The following is an 18,685-nucleotide window of genomic DNA, read 5'->3' on the forward strand; positions in this document are numbered from 1 at the left end:
ACTGAGAGAGACGCTGTCTTTTCTCCTACCGAGAAATCCAGCTCCAGTGTTTCCAACCTACCCTCGCGGGTTGTTTGGAAATAGAGTCCTGAGATTGACCTTTTTCATTCTAAACCTAGGTACGGAGCGGATTAGACCCTAAGAGAAATCTTGGATAGATTCTTGGCAAAGAATACTAAATTGTTGCTACACCTCACTCTTCCCTTGTACTAAGCTTAGGTACATCGGGTAGGCGTATTTTAGAAGCACCAGTTGAGTACATTTTAGCCTCTGTTATTTATGTATGTATTTATCTATGGTCTAGGAACCATACAATGCTCTTACAGTATTTTATTCTACTCTTTTTACTGTATGCACTATATTTTGCAACCAGTTTTACGATTGTTGTAGTTCATTTCTTATGCTTGAGAAAGAAGACTGTTAAAAAAAATCATTTTATTGAAAACGCCAGTCTATCTATTTCTCTGCACCTCTGGTGAAACGAAGCATGCACGATTGACTGAGTAAAATATCTATCTATTGTTTTCACAACTCTGAAGATCAGTTTTATCTTGGGGAAACAAAGTTGTCATGTATATGGGGTTGTCAGAAACTAAATCCCTTCTTGTGAAGTTTAGAGTTTCTAGTGACCTCTGAGCTAGCTGGCACTCACAATTAAGTCGAATATATTTCAATAGAGAACTAGTAGACATAAGTCCTACGTCACATCTATTGGATATATTATTCCAATGCGCAGAGACTATTGGGAATATAGGAACTACACTACAGGTTGTGTGTTACACACGTGGTCAGATGTTGCCCGAGGCCTGGCTCTTCTCACACGCGGTTCTGCCGACATCTAGCGTTTTTTGTACATTATGCTAACATTTCAGCACTAGCGTATCAGAGCGTGAAACCTCATTTGTAGTCTAAGCTCAGCTTGGCGCACCTTACCAACATTTAAACATGGTTGTAATACAGCTCAATGCCCCCTGGGGTGCCCTGAATACTGTCTCGCCTCTCTATATTAGCGCCAGTTCCTGCTTGAAATTACATCATTAATACATTGCCCGCTTCCCCACAAATAAAGCTCTTATCTGTCCAAAATGTTGTTTCCTCTGTCATTCTTGGTCTTCTAAGCCTCTTCCTGCAGCCTCTCTGTGGATCAGCGGGGAGGTTTTATGTCTGTCCTTTGCCCAGTCCTTAAGAGCTTTGTGCAAGGTTTTAGGGTCTGTGAAAATGCGAGAGCGCCCCTGTCTGTTCACTGGTAGTCTTACTGGATACAGCAAGCGTAGTCCAAATTTTGATCCTGCAGTAGCTTCTTAAGCAGCGCAAATTGTCGTCGCACCATTGGTGAGAATGTACTGCGACCCAGCAGTGTCTCCAATAGCTTCTCTACGAATAGTTCCATGTTACCTACATTTGTGGACTCCGGCAGCCCCTTAATTCTAATGTTACTTCTGCAAGAGCGAGCTTCAAGGTCTTTTGCTTTATCTTGCAGAGTTAATAACAGTTTTCCCATTTGCTTTTGCTCCGAGTTTAGCTCTGTTTGAGCTTCTTTGACCTCCGTGACCCTTCGCTCTGTCATATCGTGCCTCTCCGCCTGCTTGTCCATGCGTTCAGTCAAGGTGTTCATTCCTAGTGCTAACCGGTCAAGTTTGCCATAGATTGTTGACAAGCTCTATTGTAGGCTTTTTTGCATTGCAGCCATTATGGTGTGGATATCCCGTTCGGCAGGCTCTGGTTCTCCGGAATGCGGGTTCATGACGTCTTCAGGGTCATTCTCTTGTAGCCTAGATATCCGCTGCTCAAAGTGGAGTTTATGCTGTGGCTTGTCCACCTTTCCCATGGCCGCTGCGATCCTCTGCTTGCTTCCTGTCTTATCTTGAGTCCGTATATTAGGAAGGGCCAGCGCGTCCCTCTTGTGTGTAGCTCCACAAACTGTATTTGATGATTCCTCAAGAGGCACAGCCCGAGCCCCTCAATGGTGGTCAGGCGAACCTGTTTTCTCCTGGGGGCACCGCAGTCCTCCTCCCTATTCTGCCCGATGTGCCGATATCCCGGTTGTCCCAGTCCTCGCAAAGGACCAGAGTACCCCTACCCCGAGAGAGGTTCTTCCAAATGTCTACTTGTTTAGGCTTCAGCTTTTGCTGCCGGGGCTCTGCAATACTGCAAGTAATCATCCAATGCAGTCCCAGACAATTGTGGCGATGGTCACCAGCCACCCGCCGCTCCACTCGTAGGTACCAGCAATAGGGGGCGCTCCAGTCAGGGCCACGAGCCGCAGTTATATATTGGTGGTTTTTGGGGGGGGCGCCTCGTGTAACAGGTCCGCGCCTCGGACCGGGGTCGCCTTTTGCGCTTGCCCTCCTGCTGCCGTCCACGAACTCAGCACCCTGCCCGGTCCCAGGTGATTTTTTTGCTGTGGTGGCCTGCTCTGCCTGGCCCCCCTGCATGTTCATGTTCTGTGGGGTGTGTAGGCAGGGATTAAGTTTGGATGAGTGACCCGTGTGGAAGCTGGGGCCCCGCCGGCCACCCGGCAGGCTCGCAGAGGCACGACACAACTTTATCTGAGTCCAGGTACTCCGTCCTGAAGCAGCACGGGTGCCGTCTGGTCGCAGCTGCCAACAAATAGGCCTCCTCACCTGAGTACCGCTGTGGGGATTCCTCCAGAGATCGCAGTTGTGAAGGCTCCCAAAATTTCTGCGCTCAGCCTCTATGCTCTACGATGGGCCTTATTGTAGTTGCGGGGCAGGCAGAGTGATGGGGGGGGGGGGGAAGAGGGGGGTTCAGTCCAGAGTCGGCCGGCGAGCTCTTCTCTCTGCTCTGCTCACCTGTCCTCGCTGTCTCTCCCGGGACCGGCACTATCCCACCACTGCCAGATCCTCAGGTCGGCTGTGCGCTCCTCACATCTCTCCCTTGCAATGGTCTCTAGGATCTGTAAGTCCCAGCTGAAGTGTGGCAGCGTCTCCACAGTTCCCCCAGTCTTCCCGCGACTCACTTCGTCACTGGGTATGTGCAGTTTTGTCTTTTGGTGGGAGGAAGGGGCCGAACCTGCAGGAAATCGGTGTGTGTCTTCAACACTGGTGCTCTTGAAGGGGAGGGAGCGCCTCCGTATTCCCGGTCGATCCTCCACCCATCGCCGGACCCAGATCCGGCGCTTGCCGTCTCTCGCTGGGCCTGCATGCAGAACGTCCACTACGGCTCTTGTGGTTGGTCGCGGCGAGATCTACTGAGTTCTTTGTGGTCCCGGCACTCTCCAATGTTGTTGCTGATTCAATATTGGGGTATTACTCTGCACAAATGCCGGATAAGTGAAGGATTGTTAGATGGCTCGCCGGAGCTCTGTCTATGTGGCCATCTTGGTCTTGAGCAATATCCGCCCCCTCTATTCCTGCCCCCCCACGCCAGTTCAGCCCCTCCCCCTCCATATTGCCTATAGAAACAGGAGATGCGGAGAAGACTTGAGGTAAGATTTGGGCATATTGACAGAGAAACCCAAGTTTACATCAAGGATGCAGTTGACTGAAGACGTGGGCGTGCCATTTTTGCCTTCAGAAGTCAGTCATCCAAGTAGGGAAAATCTGGAATCCCAGGTTCCCGAAATGGGTTGCCACCTTTGTGAAACCTTGTGGTGGCGATGTCAGATTATAATTAAGAACTGCAAAATTGGAGTTGGGCCCTCCACAAAATGAGGGTACATCCTGTGGGGCTTCTGGGTCTGCATATGAAAGTCCACTAAGTTGAGAGATCATCCATTCTCTTATTTCAAGCGAGACTAACATGGTCCTGTATGGTGCCCCAGTCATGCAAGTTTGTAGTGTTTTCAGCAGAAGTGTGGGAAAACTGAGCAGTAGCAATTCTCACAGATTTCCGAACTTTCGCTAACAGCAATGTGAGGAAAATGTGCAATTTTTGTCAAAGTCTGAGATTGCAGGGCATTGTGGGTATGAAAATGTAGTGACCTCCTTTGGGCGTCTAGTTTTCAAAATATCTGGGTTTGGTAGGTTTTTAGTGGCACCCAAATACCTCCGTTACCTCCATTTCCAAACCTGTTCATTTTTTGACAAGAAATGCTGATGCCTCTTTAGTGCTTTTTGTGTTGTGGATGCAAAATCCAACAAGTGGGGTCATTGCATTTTTATCTGGAGAAGAGTGGGAAAGGAGAATATTATAACATGTGTTATCATGAATTCAATTTCTCTCCATTTTAGCTTTCAAATGGAAGCCAGTGTACGAGAGATCATTTTGTAAATTGTCCTCTGAAGCACATGATAGTTTAAGTAACCTCAGATTCAGAAGTGTATGAATACCCACTACTCCTAAACTCAGTATCTTGTGAACATTTCATGCATTCATAGGTTTCCTTCATACCCATTTTTCATTTGTTAGATTTTATCATATAAATAGCGGTAAACAATGCAGCTCAGTTGTCTGCTCTGGGTGTTGTGCGTTTTGGACAGCCAACAATCACTATATATCCCTGTAACCATAAGGGACTGACTAAGTGGTGTATACATTTTATACATCTGCCATCAAGGAAAACCTCACCATTTGCTATTTTTCTCACTTACGTTTTTTTTGTGATTAGTTTATTTTGGAAACCGATGAGCAATCTACACAAATGAACCCTTGCTGAATTCAGAATTTTGCCCAGCTTTCAGAACTGTATATCTTTCAGTGTTTAACTATGGGATTCACATCGCTTTCCACCACAAGCTGCAAGTAGGTCGAAACCACAAAAAAAGGAAAAATGACTACTTGTTAGAAAAAAATGCATTAAGTGGTAAAAAAAAAAGTTTTATTTTACTACTCTGCTTGTCCCTGGAAGATGGTGATCGACTCACAACAAACAATTTGTTATATGCTTTCTTACGGATAACTCTTTTCCAATTTTTCAAAAAAACAAAAACGGTTGCTATAATTTGGCTACATTATCAGTTCCCTCCAGGGAACAAACTCTGGACAAGTTTAGCATCCAGAGGACATGTGAGAAAAAAAGGATCCATGTATGGCCTGGATACTTTTGTTGAAAAAAAAATGTAAAGGCCTAAGTGCCCGAAACGTCAAATAAACTGCTCCGCAAAGGAGGAGGGTGGGAAAGTAGACGGGCTGGGTGGTAAAGCCTCAACAGCCAAGGGGTTAAGGCATAATTCCACCTAAACTGCTTATGCTCAGCGGTTTTGAATTCTTACTTTACTTGTGGGCGCCTTTCAAGCTACTGTACCTGTGTCCTTACCCGTCTCTTGAAGTGAACTGTTAATACTTATGGAAATGCTTGCAATTCTAGTTATCCATTGCACAGACTTCATGCTACTGCATACACATACCTACAAATGGGGTGGAAAAAGCGTGAGGTGGATTCTCTGTCCTGGGACCTTAATCTCAGCCACTGGCTATTACTTGAGCTGCATCCAGATGAAACCCGTTGTGACAAAATAGTTTCTACATTGCTTGGGATGTGGTCCGAGCGATTGGTAGTGGCTTAGAATAATTCAAACATTCCATCCATCACCTTGTTGTTGTTGTAGTTGATGCACAAGAGTGACAGCTATGCCTAGACATATGTCTCCTGCAGACAGTGCCACTGGAACCAAGCGATAACTGGCTAATAATCCATAATCAATGTGAAACCTGTTCTGGGTTGCTTGTGTTCCGGTTCAGGGAGGAACTGGCCTGGTAATTAAGTCTGGACTGTTCCAATTGGAGCAGGGTCCAGACTGAGTTGCATACGGCTGGGTCCAAACTGAGGTGGCCTGGTGGGCGAAAAAAGATGAATTTGGATACTTCCCTAAGCTATGCTATTGCCACTGGAGGAGATTGATTCAAATATTCCATTCATCATCTTATTGTTGCAGTTGAAGCCTTAAATGTGACTGGTATGCCCAGATGTGGGTCCCATTCTTACGGTGGCAAAGGAACCAATCTGTTACTTGTTAATGAGCCCTAATCCGGGCAAAGCCTGTCCTGGGATGCTTGTGTTCTGGTTGAGGGGGGAATTAGGTATGGACTGTTCCCAGGGTCGACTGATTTGCATATGTCTGTGTTCAAACTGAGGTGGCATAGTGGGTGAAAAACAATAGAGTGGGATGTAGCCCAAGTGATTGCCAGTGGCTGAGATTAATTCAGGCATTCCATCCATAACTTTGTTGTTGCAGTTGATGCCCTATGACATGCAAGGCATTTTCAAAGCTGGATTCATCCACTGCATTTTGGTTCAAAGGGTCTATTGAGTAGGGTTCACTGAAGGTAGTGATCTTTTTGGGTAATCAAATCCAAGAGTAACAAGCACATTATGTATTGGAATTAAACTAATCTTTGAAGGTTATATTTTACATGTTTTAGGGCAGATTCTCACCTAAAACAAAAATCTAAAACAATGGTTTAGATTCCAATAAGCAGTGTGACCAGAATCCTTAAATTTGATTATTCAAAAAAGAGGACTGACATTTAAATGGTCGTGGTAGTGCTGTGTACCATTAAACATTCAAATACAGTGGGTCTGAATATGGCAGATAAGAAATTTACAATTGTGTGATGTTCACCGAAGGTTTTCTGATTTTGTGGAGACTGGAGTGTTGTGGCGTTTGCTTCGCTCTGAGTTGTCTGTAGTACCTATACATGCTTGCTTACTAGAAGTATCCTGGTGAATCCAGCAAAAACCTGCGGGATAATGGGTGCCAATTGGTTTGTGAAGGGGTGAAGTTACCAGTATGACAATCTAATCTCCTGCTCAAGCCTTATTTGTTGTGCCCTTCGCCATTGCAAATGCCTTTCTTCTTTGGCCTTCTGCTTTTTCAGATAGCGGTGACATTACAGAACTCTGTTTGAGGGTTGTGAGCTGTAGATCACATGCTTTGCAAACTCCTGCCATCTAGTGTTGGGTCCGGATGCTTACAAGTTGTTTTTCTTCGAAGAAGTCTTTCCAGTCACAAGGTAAGGTGACTCCTCCTTTCGGTGATGGTGCGCACGGGCATCAACTCCATTGATTGTTTTTTCCCACCATCGGGTTCGGATGTGTATTGCTGCACTCTGGTTTGAAACCTTCCTTTGGGTTTCCCTCGGTGCGCAATCCACTCTACCCGCTTCGGAATTGCTTTTGAATACGTTCCCACTGAGTATCGTATCCGGCGAGGTAAACCTCAAATTCGATCAGAAACCTTCGGGTGCCCTTTGCAGTCGATGGAACAGACGCCATTCAAATTCTGTCCTCTGTGCTACGTGAAGTATCCGCGCACCGACTCACTAGAAGTGTGGAACATGTGCTTGCCTCCAGAGCACATGAACAAGACTACAACACGTGTAAATCTTACAAATAAAAAAAACATACTTTGCGATAGTCTGGCTCAATGTCGCGAAATGCAGCCTCAAAACGTCGAACATCTTAGGTGAAGAATCCGAGCACGAATTCGATGCACAAGGGGCCGAGGAAGAACAAGAACTGGTGTTCAATCCCAAATTGGACTCGGAGATAGAAGAAGACTTGCTACAAGGTTAACGTCCCGTGAGTACCGAACACCCCAAAATCCAAATGCTTGAACATTAACCCACAGTTAGCAGTTTCCAATGAGCCCAAAGTAGGAAGTGCTATTAGTGAAGCCAACTCCTTGGAAAATGATTTCTTAGTGCCCCCTCTATCTAGGAATACCACTCTTTTGCCGTTTTCCCTTCTTACAGTTGGTCAGTAACCAACATTTTTAATCAAATCCGGGTCGTCGTCGAACACTTGGCCTCCTAGTGTTTTACACCTAGCCCCTGCTATAGTCACTGGACACCTCTTAGTGATCTTTAACCAAATATTCCACCTTGGTTACTTCCCCAAAATCAATTCTTCTTTTAAAAAAATAAATCTGGATGCAGACAACCCCAACAGTTACAGGCCAATCTCCCGTCTTCCCTTTCCGGCCAAGCTGATAGAGAAGGCCATAATACAGAGCTTTCACTATTCATCCAGGATCATATTCTACTGGATCCCTCCCAGTTTGGATTCAGAAGGCAACACAGCACTGGGACAGCCTTGATCACAGCTGCTGAATACACCAGAACAACCTCAGATAAGGAGGGAACGTTGCCCTAATTTTGTTAGATCTCGGCAGCGTTCGACACTGTCAGTCATGAACTTCTTACCAAACGCCTGTTCGAGATAGGAGTTTGAGAGACCGCTCTCAAGCTCCTCAGATCCTTTCTCACTGACAGATCGCACTTTATGGAATATAACGGTCACAGATCCACCTCTTTCACTCTTCCCTGTGGGGTACCACGAGGGTCAGCGTGAAGTCTCACCTTTTTTTAATTTGTATGTTACCCCATTAGCCTCTCTGATCAAGGGTCTTGGGTGCTCAGTTGTGTCCTCTGCTGACAATACTCAAATTATAGTGTCTCAGAAAACCCTGACAGCACAGCAGAACGTTTCCACAACTGCATGTCAAAGAATGGCTGTTGGATGTCCAACAATTGTCTGAAGCTAAATTCAGATAAAACTGTAGTGCTGCTGTTTGACAATCAGCCATCATTCTGGTCCCCTAACTGGTGGCCTCAAGAAATGGGAGTGCTTCCAATTACTGTGCATAAGGTGAAAAATCTGGGAGTTCAACTTGATGAAAAACTCTCCTTTGTGGGACATGCCAATGCCATCACCTCGTCATGTTTCTTTATGTTTAAATCACTTAGGAAGATTTTTCCTTTCATCCCTCAAGACCTACGTAAAGCAGTGATCACTGCTCTGGTCTTATAAAAAATTGACTACTCCAATGGGCTTTTTCTGGCTGTCCATAAGAAAGCTCTAGACAAGCTCCAAATGGTCCAAAATGCAGCGGGCAGATTGCTTTTAGGAATACCGAAATATCAATCGGTCTCCAAGGCTCTCCCTGCACTTCACTGGCTCCCGGTCAGAAAGCGGGTAATATTCAAATCCCTATGCATAGCTTTTAAGGCCCTTCATCTTGTGGGTCCTGAATCGATCAAACAACTCTTTCAACAATACACCCTCTCCAGGACTTTAATATCCTCCTCCCAGGCCAATCTGGTTGTACCTAAATTCAGGAGAGCCACCTAGGGAGGCAAGAGCTTTGCAGTTGCCACTGCCAAGCTCTGGAATTCAATGCCTCAAATGCTAAAGACCACAAAAATGTGCTTACCTTTTGCAAGGCCCTTAAGACCTGGCTTTTTAACAACTAGCTACTATCACTTACCTGTACCATGCATTTCGTTGGCTGTTGCTCTCCTTATATTGGTCTATCCTCTGGAAGTCAGCACCTAGACACCTATGGGTAGTACTGCTCTTTAGAAATCCTTATTTCATTCATTTTTCATTCACTTAATTTTAATTCAGCCCAAGCAAAAGTTTTGATTCCACCCCCGCGGACCACTGTCCGCACCAATAAGAGGTTTCTGATGCCCCACCTTCCGGATCGGCACCAAAACACATCACTAAACCTTCAGGCTTGAGATAGTCACTCAAAGTAAGGCACCGAGCCACAACCTTCAGGCTCGAAGCCGAAAACCGATTCGGAGCCGAAGTTGCAGACACCGAAATCAGACTGCTTCGGAACCGAAATCTTCAGTGCCGAAATGTTAGATGCCTCTGGTAAAAGATTAGCTGCCCAAGCAGCAAATCATTGGCGCATTGCTAACACCCAAGACCACCTAGCTAGGTATGATAGGGCACACTGGGATGAAATGGAGCAACTGCTCCAATATCTTCCAGATGAGCACAAAGCAAAAGCTCATGATTTAGTGCAGGAAGGGAAGCTCCTCTCTAAATCCTCAATTAGATGTGCTTTAGATGCTGTGGACACCGCAGCTAGAGAGATCAACACCAGAATATTAAGGCGGCATGCATGTTTCAGGGTTTCTGGTTTCAAACCTGAAGTCCAACAGTCTATTTTAAATATTCCTTTCGACAAGGAGCATCTCTTTATGCCCTAAGTAGATAAATCATTAGAAAAGATGAAAAAAGATACAGTAGTATTCAAGTCCATGAGAGCTCTGCAGTCCCCTTCCGATTGTGGCTCCTTTTCTCACTCTTTCTATCGTGGAGGGTCAATAACCATGTCCTCAGATAATACCGCTTCGTACAATGATAACAATCAATCTTCCTCTACAAGAGGTTTCTTTAGAGGAGGGTACAGAGGTAACAGCGGTAAAGGTAGGGGCAAAGGTTCCACACCACGTAATTCCCCCACCCCTAACGAGCAGTGACTTGCCTACACTTTCACCTGCTCATTTAACACCTGTTGGGGGACGTCTTCTATAATTTCTCCCCTTATTTGGCAAACTATCACCTCAGACAAATGGGTATTAGGAATTATCCTTTATGGTTATTTCCTCGATCTTACCGGCAATCCCCCAAACATTCCACATTGCTCTCACAAAATTTCACCAGATCATTCACACCTACTCAAACAGGAAGTCCAGTCTCTTTCTAAAAGTAGCCATAGAGCCTGTACCGTTACAATATCAAGGGTCAGGCGTGTACTCCCTATATTTTCTAATTCCCAAAAAGTACAGCTCCTTGAGACCTATTCTCGACCTCAGAGAGCTAAACCACTACATACTGTCACAGCATTTCCACATGGTAAGACTTCAACAAGTGCTTCCACTTCTTTGTCTTCTCTAGACTTAAAGGACGCATATTTCCATATTCCAATTCATCCCGCTCATCGAAAATACCACAGATTCATTATAGCGGGCCTCCATTACCAATTCAAAGTATTACCGTTTGGAGTCGCCACTGCTCCCAAGGTGTTTACCAAATGCCTGTCAGTAGTTGCAGCCCATCAGAGAAGGCTGAACATCCACGTCTTCCCATACCTGGATGACTGGCTCATCAAAGCCAGCACTTACCAAATGTGTCTCCAACACACTCAAACCACTAGTCATTTACTTCACCGACTAGGATTTACAGTGAATGCGTTGAAGTCTCACTTACAGCCTTCCAACTCACAAACCTATCTGGGAGCCACAATAAATGCTCAAAAAGGTCTGGCCTCTCCCAATACAGCCAGAATTCATAGTATTCAGTCCTTTCTCAATCGGTTTCAACCCAGCCAATCATTACCAGCAAGAGTATTCATGCAATTGCTAGGGATGATGGCTTCTTCCATTGTAGTTGTTCCACACAACACTTCACATACATCCCCTTCAGGAATGCTTAGCAAGTCAGTGGAACCAGTCCCAGGGTCAGTTGACCGATCTAGTGTTGGTAGATGGTAGCACCCATTGCTCCCTGCAGTGGTGGAAACCACAAAATATATCCAAAGGGCGACCCTTTCTCTACCCTGGTCCACAGACCGTGCTAACAGCAAAAGCATTGCTCACTGGTTGGGGCGCTCACCTACAGAATCTCGCAATCCAAGGGTTATGGAGTCTAAAGTACAAGAGTCGCCATATAAATAACCTAGAGTTATTAGCTGTATTTCTAGTGCTAAGACCATTTCAAACTCACCTCATAGGCAAAGCAGTCATAGTCAGCATGGACAACATGACAGCGATGTACTATATACAGAAACAAGGCGGGACACACTCTCTCCAACTGTCACGCCCAGCACAAACCATTTGGAAATGGGCTATACACCACAAAATGTATCTCCTAGCGGAACATCTTCTAGGAGTAAACAATCAGATTGCAGACCTCAGCAGACAGAGACCGCAAATCAAGGAGTGGGAACTTCATCCCCAGATTCTCCTCCCTTATTTTCAGGAAAGGGGATTTCCTCACATAGACCTGTTTGCCATGGCTCAAAACACAAAATGCCCAAGCTTCGCCTCCAGGTTCCCACACCCGCTCTCCTAAGGCAATGCCCTATGGATGAACTGGTCCGGGATATTTGCTTACGCTTTTCCGCCTCTCCCGCTCATTCCCTTAGTAGTTCGGACGCTCAGACAAACATCCCTCAAACTCATTCTCATAGCTTCCACATGGGCATGTCAGCCTTGGTTCACTACTCTGCTGGAGTTCTCAGTAGTTCTACACTAAAAGCTGCATCTCAACTTCAGTCTGCTCATTCAGAGCCATAGAGAAATCAGGCATCCAAATCCCAAAGAACTCAACCTAGTGATTTGGCTCCTGAAGTCCAAGTTTGGTTATGTACAATTACCACAAGACTGTATTAATATCCTAAGGGGCTAAAAAGCCTACTACTAGGGCTTGTTATGCAGCAACATTAAAAATATTTGTCATCTATTGCAACAATATCAATCCTCTTGAGGCTTCAGTGCAAAACATTGTGCCATCTTTACATTTACAGCAATTTGGACTAGCATATACATCTATTTGAATGCATCTAGCAGCAGTAGCTGCATACTTTCAAAACAGACAACACCTATCTCTATTTAGAGTACCAGTGATTAATGCCTTTATGGTGGGAGTAAAAAGAGGAATACCACCAAGAGTCCAATCTGCGCCAGTATGGAACTTAAACATAGTCCTTACTAGGCTAATGGGCCCCCCTTTTGAACCAATGAACATTTGTTCATTACAGTTCCTCTTGTGGAAGGTTGTTTTTCTCATTGCAATCACTTCACTAAGAGTTGGTGAACTTCAGGCATTAACTATTCAAGAGCCTTTCTTTCAGCTTCACAAAGACACAAAAGTGGTTCTCCTAACCAATCCCAAATTTCTTCCTAAAGTAGTTTCTGATTTTTATATCAATCAGTTGAGTTACCTGTGTTCTTTCCCTAACCTGATTCTGTAGCAGAACGAGCTCTACACACACTAGATGTTAGAAGAGATCTATATTATGTAGAAAGAACTAAAGAATTTTGCAACACAAAACCGCTCTATCATATCGGCCATTGTGGCAAGATGACAAAGAGAACGTCATCGTTTGGCAAATTCCGAAACAAGATGCACACACTGTGCCGTCGTTGTGGTTCAAAGGCGTACCATCTCAAGAAATGTACCTGTGGCAAGTGCGGATATCCTGCCAAGCGCAAGAGAAAGTATAACTGGATTGTGAAGGCTAAGACGCAACACCACAGGTACCGGCCGTATAAGACACTTGAAGGTTGTCTACCGTAGATTCAGGAATGAATTCCGTGAGGGCACAAAACCGAAGAGGGCAGCAGTTGCAGCATCCAGTTCTTCATAAATATTTTTTTTAAATAAAATATACCACATGAATAACACAAAACCGCTTTTTGTCGTTTTTCTGTCATCACACAAAGGCAATCCTATATCTAAATCGGGCATAGCAAGGTAAAGCGTGAAATGTGTCCAAACATGTTATGTTAAAGCCAAAGAACTCTAATAATACTCCCTAAAGCGCATTCCACTTGCAAAATAGGGGCTACTATGGCCTTCTTAAGAAATATGCACTTAGCTGACATCTGTAAGGCAGCAACATGGTCTACACCGCACACATTCACCAAGCACTATTGTTAGATGCGTCATCAAGGCAGCAAGCTAATGAAGGCCAGGCAGTACTTAAAACACTTTTTCAAACAACTGCAACAGCTTAAGGTTATCCACTGCTTCAGGTGTATACTGCTATATAGTCTATGCAAAGCATGTGATCTACAGCTCACATGCCTCTAACAGATAATATTACTTACTCAGTAAGCATCTGTTCTTGGCATGTAGAGCTGTAGATTCACATGCACCCACCCGCCTCCACGGATACCTATAGTCGTTGCAGTTTCTTACTTTACATACATATGCATGGACATCTGTATTCTACTCTTACTAACTCAATTCTCACCCTCTGCTGGAAAACAATCTAACAATGGAGTCGATGCCTATGTCCACTAGCACCGAAAGGAGGAGTCACTTAGCTTGTGACTGGAAAGAATTCTTCGAAGAGAAACAACTTGCAAACATCCGGACTCAACACTAGATGGCAGGAGTATGCAAAGCATGTCATTCTACAGCTCTACATTCCAAGAACAGATGCTTACTGTAAGTAATATTATATTTCTATGCCATCGCTCAACACAGCCCACCACTGATGGACAGTGTACCCAGTGCTTCCCTCCAAGTCTTCAGAAAAACCTTGCACCCCTTTTATATACTAGAATGCCAAAAGTGGTCTACAAACATTATGCACCTTTAGATAATGACTTGGCAAGGCATAAAACACTTTTAATTTTTTTCTCATTAGATTAACTGGATGCTACACTGTCAGGATGCGCGAGAAAGTGGAAGGCCCCCTAAACATTTCTTATCTGCCATTCTCAAACATTTTTCATGTGGCCCAGAACAAAAGCAGAAAGACAGCCATTCTACTGCAGTGTATTTCACTAGGGACGTACTGATACTTGTAAATTGTGCTATGCATATTCTTAAGTGATCTTTTGGAGTGAAGCAGCACACATCTGTCCCTGCTTCATAATGGTGCCACTCAAGTCTGGCTTTAGCTCCTTGTTTCGTAGCCTGTAGGCACATTAGATCTACAGTGAACCAGTATTCTTTCTCATATCTTTCTGTTCTAGAGATTTGTCGTCTTAGTATGGACAAATCAAATTTAAGCCTCCAGAAAATTGTAAGCACTTGATGTCTCTAATCCAATCAACATAGGTATAATGTTGGTTTCGACCATGATGCTGGGGCCTGTAAGCTTTGCTTAGGAGATGCATTAAAGTGGATGTCCAACAAGCTCTTTCCATTTGGTTGCATGTATTTATTCTCCCATGACTTTTCTCAACAGCTCTTCCAAGTCTTTGTGCTGTATTTATGCTTGCTGCTGGTCAAACTAAAGAGGTATTATGGGGAGCTCTTTGAATATCTCAATATTGGGAAATTGGTATATATCTCAAGACTAACTAGAGGAGCACTGCTAAACCTCTCTGAATATGTTAAAAGTGAGGCAATATTGCATACAGTTTCTTATAGCAATGAGTCCAGTGAATATCTCGGTCTTGGGATATTAGCTATGATGTCTATATTGAGATGCATCCTGAGGAACCTGTTTGTTCTGAGAGACATGGTGTATTGGTTAATTACTGCTCCTGTGGCACACAGGGATTTACCTTGTGTGCACCGCTTATTTTTCGGTTTGCAGGCAATTTTCTAATAGGTAGATGAAAGATCCCAATTTTATGGTAAAGCAGTGCTCCTGCTCTCTGTGGCAAACTGGAATAGCTTAATTCCCTCTTCAGATTGTGTACAGTATTTATAACCTTTAAAACTATACATTTCAAACCTTCTGCTCTGAAATTCTGGCTTTGCCCTCCATTTTTCAGCTTGTTCATTGTGAGAGAATGCACTGCCCCCACGACTTTAATATTCCTCGACTTCTGTTGTGCACACTGTCGTAGGAAGGATTTTGTTCCGATGATCGGATCCGACCAAAATTTGCGAAGTAATGGATACCGGCACCTCTTTTCGTGACCAACCTGGAATTATCTTCACTAATTGCCAAAAGCCATGCAATATGTCTAAGACTGTTTCTAGTATTTACTGAGAAGTTACTGCCTGCAAAGATCTCTCCCCTTTTTCCTTTAATAACACTGATCAGAAAACAAACACTACAGAAGAATTCTAGTTCTGATTAAACATTAATTAATGCAAAGTCTAGTGAAAGGTAGCCATTCGTTGCTTTCCTGTATATCATTGAACTGAGTAATGGAAAGCTACAAGAACCTACATGCCTGGATAAGCTAGTAGTTGTGCTTAACTTTTATGAAACCTAAAGAGACTAGTGCTGATATACTGAAATAAAAAAAGAAAATCTCCCCAGATCAGAACAGCCTTCCTCTTTGCAATTTGAAGATCGTATGAATGTTTGTCCCTGGTCTGCTTTGTTTCTAGCCTGGTATTGGACAAGACCAGGAGCTTTAACCAAAATCCACACTTCCCTTAATATAAGACTTGCACAAAATTACACCCAAATGTTTAATGGATTGTAGAAACGTCTTACTAGACTTATTGATTCGGTTTTGAGCGGGGATAAGGTGCTGGTAAGCCCTGCCTTAATGCCATGGACAGGCTAAAGCACTGAGGTCTATGTAATGTGATAGCTGTGAGACCCAAGAGGGTCAAGTGACCGTTGCGGGACCTTTTTGTTAGTTGAGGGGGCTGGCTCTGCTTTTGTCTTTACACCCTAGCATGGACTGGAGTGATACTTGTATGGCACCTATTAGCTCTACATTGTTTCCTGGGCATTTGCAACCAGCCTGAGATTTTAATGACCAAAGACTGTCCAGTCTTCTTCCAATGTGTCAGCGTCACTTGGGCACTGAATAACTACTAGCCCAGTGGGCAGGGCCCTATTACAGGAAGCTAGTGTTCCTCCTATGTCTCAGTTGAAGTGTTTACAGACACTTGAAATACTGAAAAAGCAATCAACTATATATATGTTTCGGTCAAGAAAATGATATTCTCCCCATCCTACCAGCCTGCATGTACACTTTGTGTGCCACTCCATTCTCTGCACCTGGGCTTGCTACTCAGAACTTCCCAGTTAGTAGTTAAATAATTCTAATCCTGAAGAGAATTACTTTTGGATATTTTGATTTATATTTAATGTATTTGTAGCTTATGCAATCAAAATATCTTACTTGGATGTGCACTCTCCACAGTCTGCAAGAGAAGTTAGAATACTGATGTCCAGACATGAACATCTGAGTGCATGTAAGGTGCTAAGCGTGTCTAAAACGATTGTATTCCAGAGAAGCCGAGGCATAAATTGATGACCTCTCAGCGATTGAGATGAAGCTGTTTGTATAGTGGGCCGAGTCAACTTATGAATATATATCCAAATGATAATCTGAGGCTCTTAATATTAATTCCCTAGCAATGTCCCTGATAGAGGAAGTAAACGCTATATAAATACTGCAATACAATGAGTTCACCGCTAGCCTTATCCTTTTCCACATTTGACTTAATTTTCCTATTAAAACAGATCATACTTTTTTACAAAGACTTTACAGCTTGAATAATCACAGAACCCCTGTCATTATTATAGCACTTTATTGTGAAGGAATGGCAGCAGTCTTCAGAGAGCGTCTCAGCCTCTTGCTGTCCATGCTTTGAAAAGCAGATCTGACCCTTCCTCTCTCTTGCCTCTTTTTGGGGGAGGGAGTGGAGGTAGAAGAGGCAAGTTTCTTGGTACCTTTCTATTCACGCCTCCAATAAACACAGCTGTCAAATGTGGCAACCCCCATGGTCCCTATTTAGAAAAATCTTCTACTGACCCAACATCACATTAAGAAGACAAATGTCTTGGTGATTGGACCACTGAACGATTTGTACATTGTTCATGTTTTGTACAGTCAGCCAAAATAAAAAACGCCGTCTGCAAAGGATTCGGAATCGGACAAGCAAACAATATCTAATCTTTTATAAAAAAATAAGAGAACACATTAAATTATCTCTGAAAGTAATCAACTTCTTTGTGGATTGAAAGAATAAAATCAAACTTTTAACCCACAAACCATACTGAGACAAGGGCCCAGGATACTTGTAAACTTTGGCTCCTTACTTACATTTGAACTGAAGAACTTTCAGCTCACGTTCATTTCACCAGCAACTCTTCAGATGTCTAAAAAATAAAGGCAGCTCATTGGCTTCAGAATCAAGAGTGCTTTGAACCCTATCCTCGGAGGAGAGCCCAACAGCCTCTTCTGGAACTATTGAAAAGAGAACTCCTTATGTTGGCATACTGTTGAAGACTTACAACTACCATGACCGGCAAATACATTCTAAAAAGCGGATTAAAGAAATGTCCACTGATAGAAGTTAAGATTTGTATAATATGAAATTCTCCCTAGTTGGCAAGTATTCACCACTCTAGATTGTTTTAACATGTAGATCTTAACCTACCTGACAAAGTTTGGCCTTTGGTTTATGTTGCTCTTGACATTAATTATAGGTGATGCACATTATTCCCTACAATGTGCTGAAGCCTGTGAATGTAAGTAAAGGATGGGGTTTTCTAGTAAGGATGCTTGTTCTAGATTTTAGCTTTTGTGATTTCCTGTGACTATTGACCAGATTGAAGTCTGTACCTGACAGCCATGTTGAGATGTGCATTTTCTTTATTCTTTAATCCTCGTGATTAAGCAGTCTGTAGTGGGTGTTGAAGGAATTGGGTTTATTTATTTGTGCCAAATCTATCCATTTTCGAGGCAAAGCCTGTTCTAAGCATGGGGCTGTAAGACTGCAGAATGAGTCTAAACGAACTCCCTGAATAGTTAATGTGGTATACCATCGATTTGCAGGAATGATGAAGTCTGGATGCAGTTGATCCATGGTCAAAGCAATAGTATCTGATATATTAGGATGATAATGTTAATGGCTATTTGTAATTAATTAGGAGTAATGGTGATACGCATGCACTGATTTACATCTCAATGCAAGGCCAGTGTTCGCGTCTAGCTGTCATTTTCTGAACTCTATTGTGAAACATTTCCTACCTAGCAATGTGTGTTATATGATGGCAATGCTTTTGCAAATTTTTGAGGTGACCATTGCAGAACATATCTTTACTCCATATATTCAATTGGAGATTAATTTCAGGCTGGTAAGTCTGCAGACATCTCTGCACTTCAGTGTGGAAGTGCACACCTTTTGTTTTTGAAATGGGGTAATAAAGGCTACCTATTGCTCTTGGTATTTGGAACATTCAGTACTGGTGGGGAGAGGGGGATGGGGGAGAGGGGGAGGAGGCATTGATGTGAGGCTGACATCAGCTACCAGTTTCAGATAACCAGTCTGATTCAGTTTTGGGCTACTAATTAAAGATTTGGGGTCAAACATGTGTAATTG

General features: G+C 43.6%; 1 protein-coding gene and 1 pseudogene across 4 annotated transcripts in view; both read left to right on the forward strand.

The window, feature by feature from the left end:
• AKAP1 (A-kinase anchoring protein 1) overlaps positions 1-18,685 on the forward strand; it is a 536,294-nt gene that overhangs the window by 404,264 nt on the left and 113,345 nt on the right. The window lies entirely within an intron of this gene.
• On the forward strand, positions 12,785-13,070 carry LOC144824495 (large ribosomal subunit protein eL37-like; annotated as a pseudogene).

The sequence above is a fragment of the Lissotriton helveticus genome, chromosome 3_1 (assembly GCF_964261635.1).
Source record: "Lissotriton helveticus chromosome 3_1, aLisHel1.1, whole genome shotgun sequence".
NCBI lineage: Eukaryota > Metazoa > Chordata > Amphibia > Caudata > Salamandridae > Lissotriton > Lissotriton helveticus.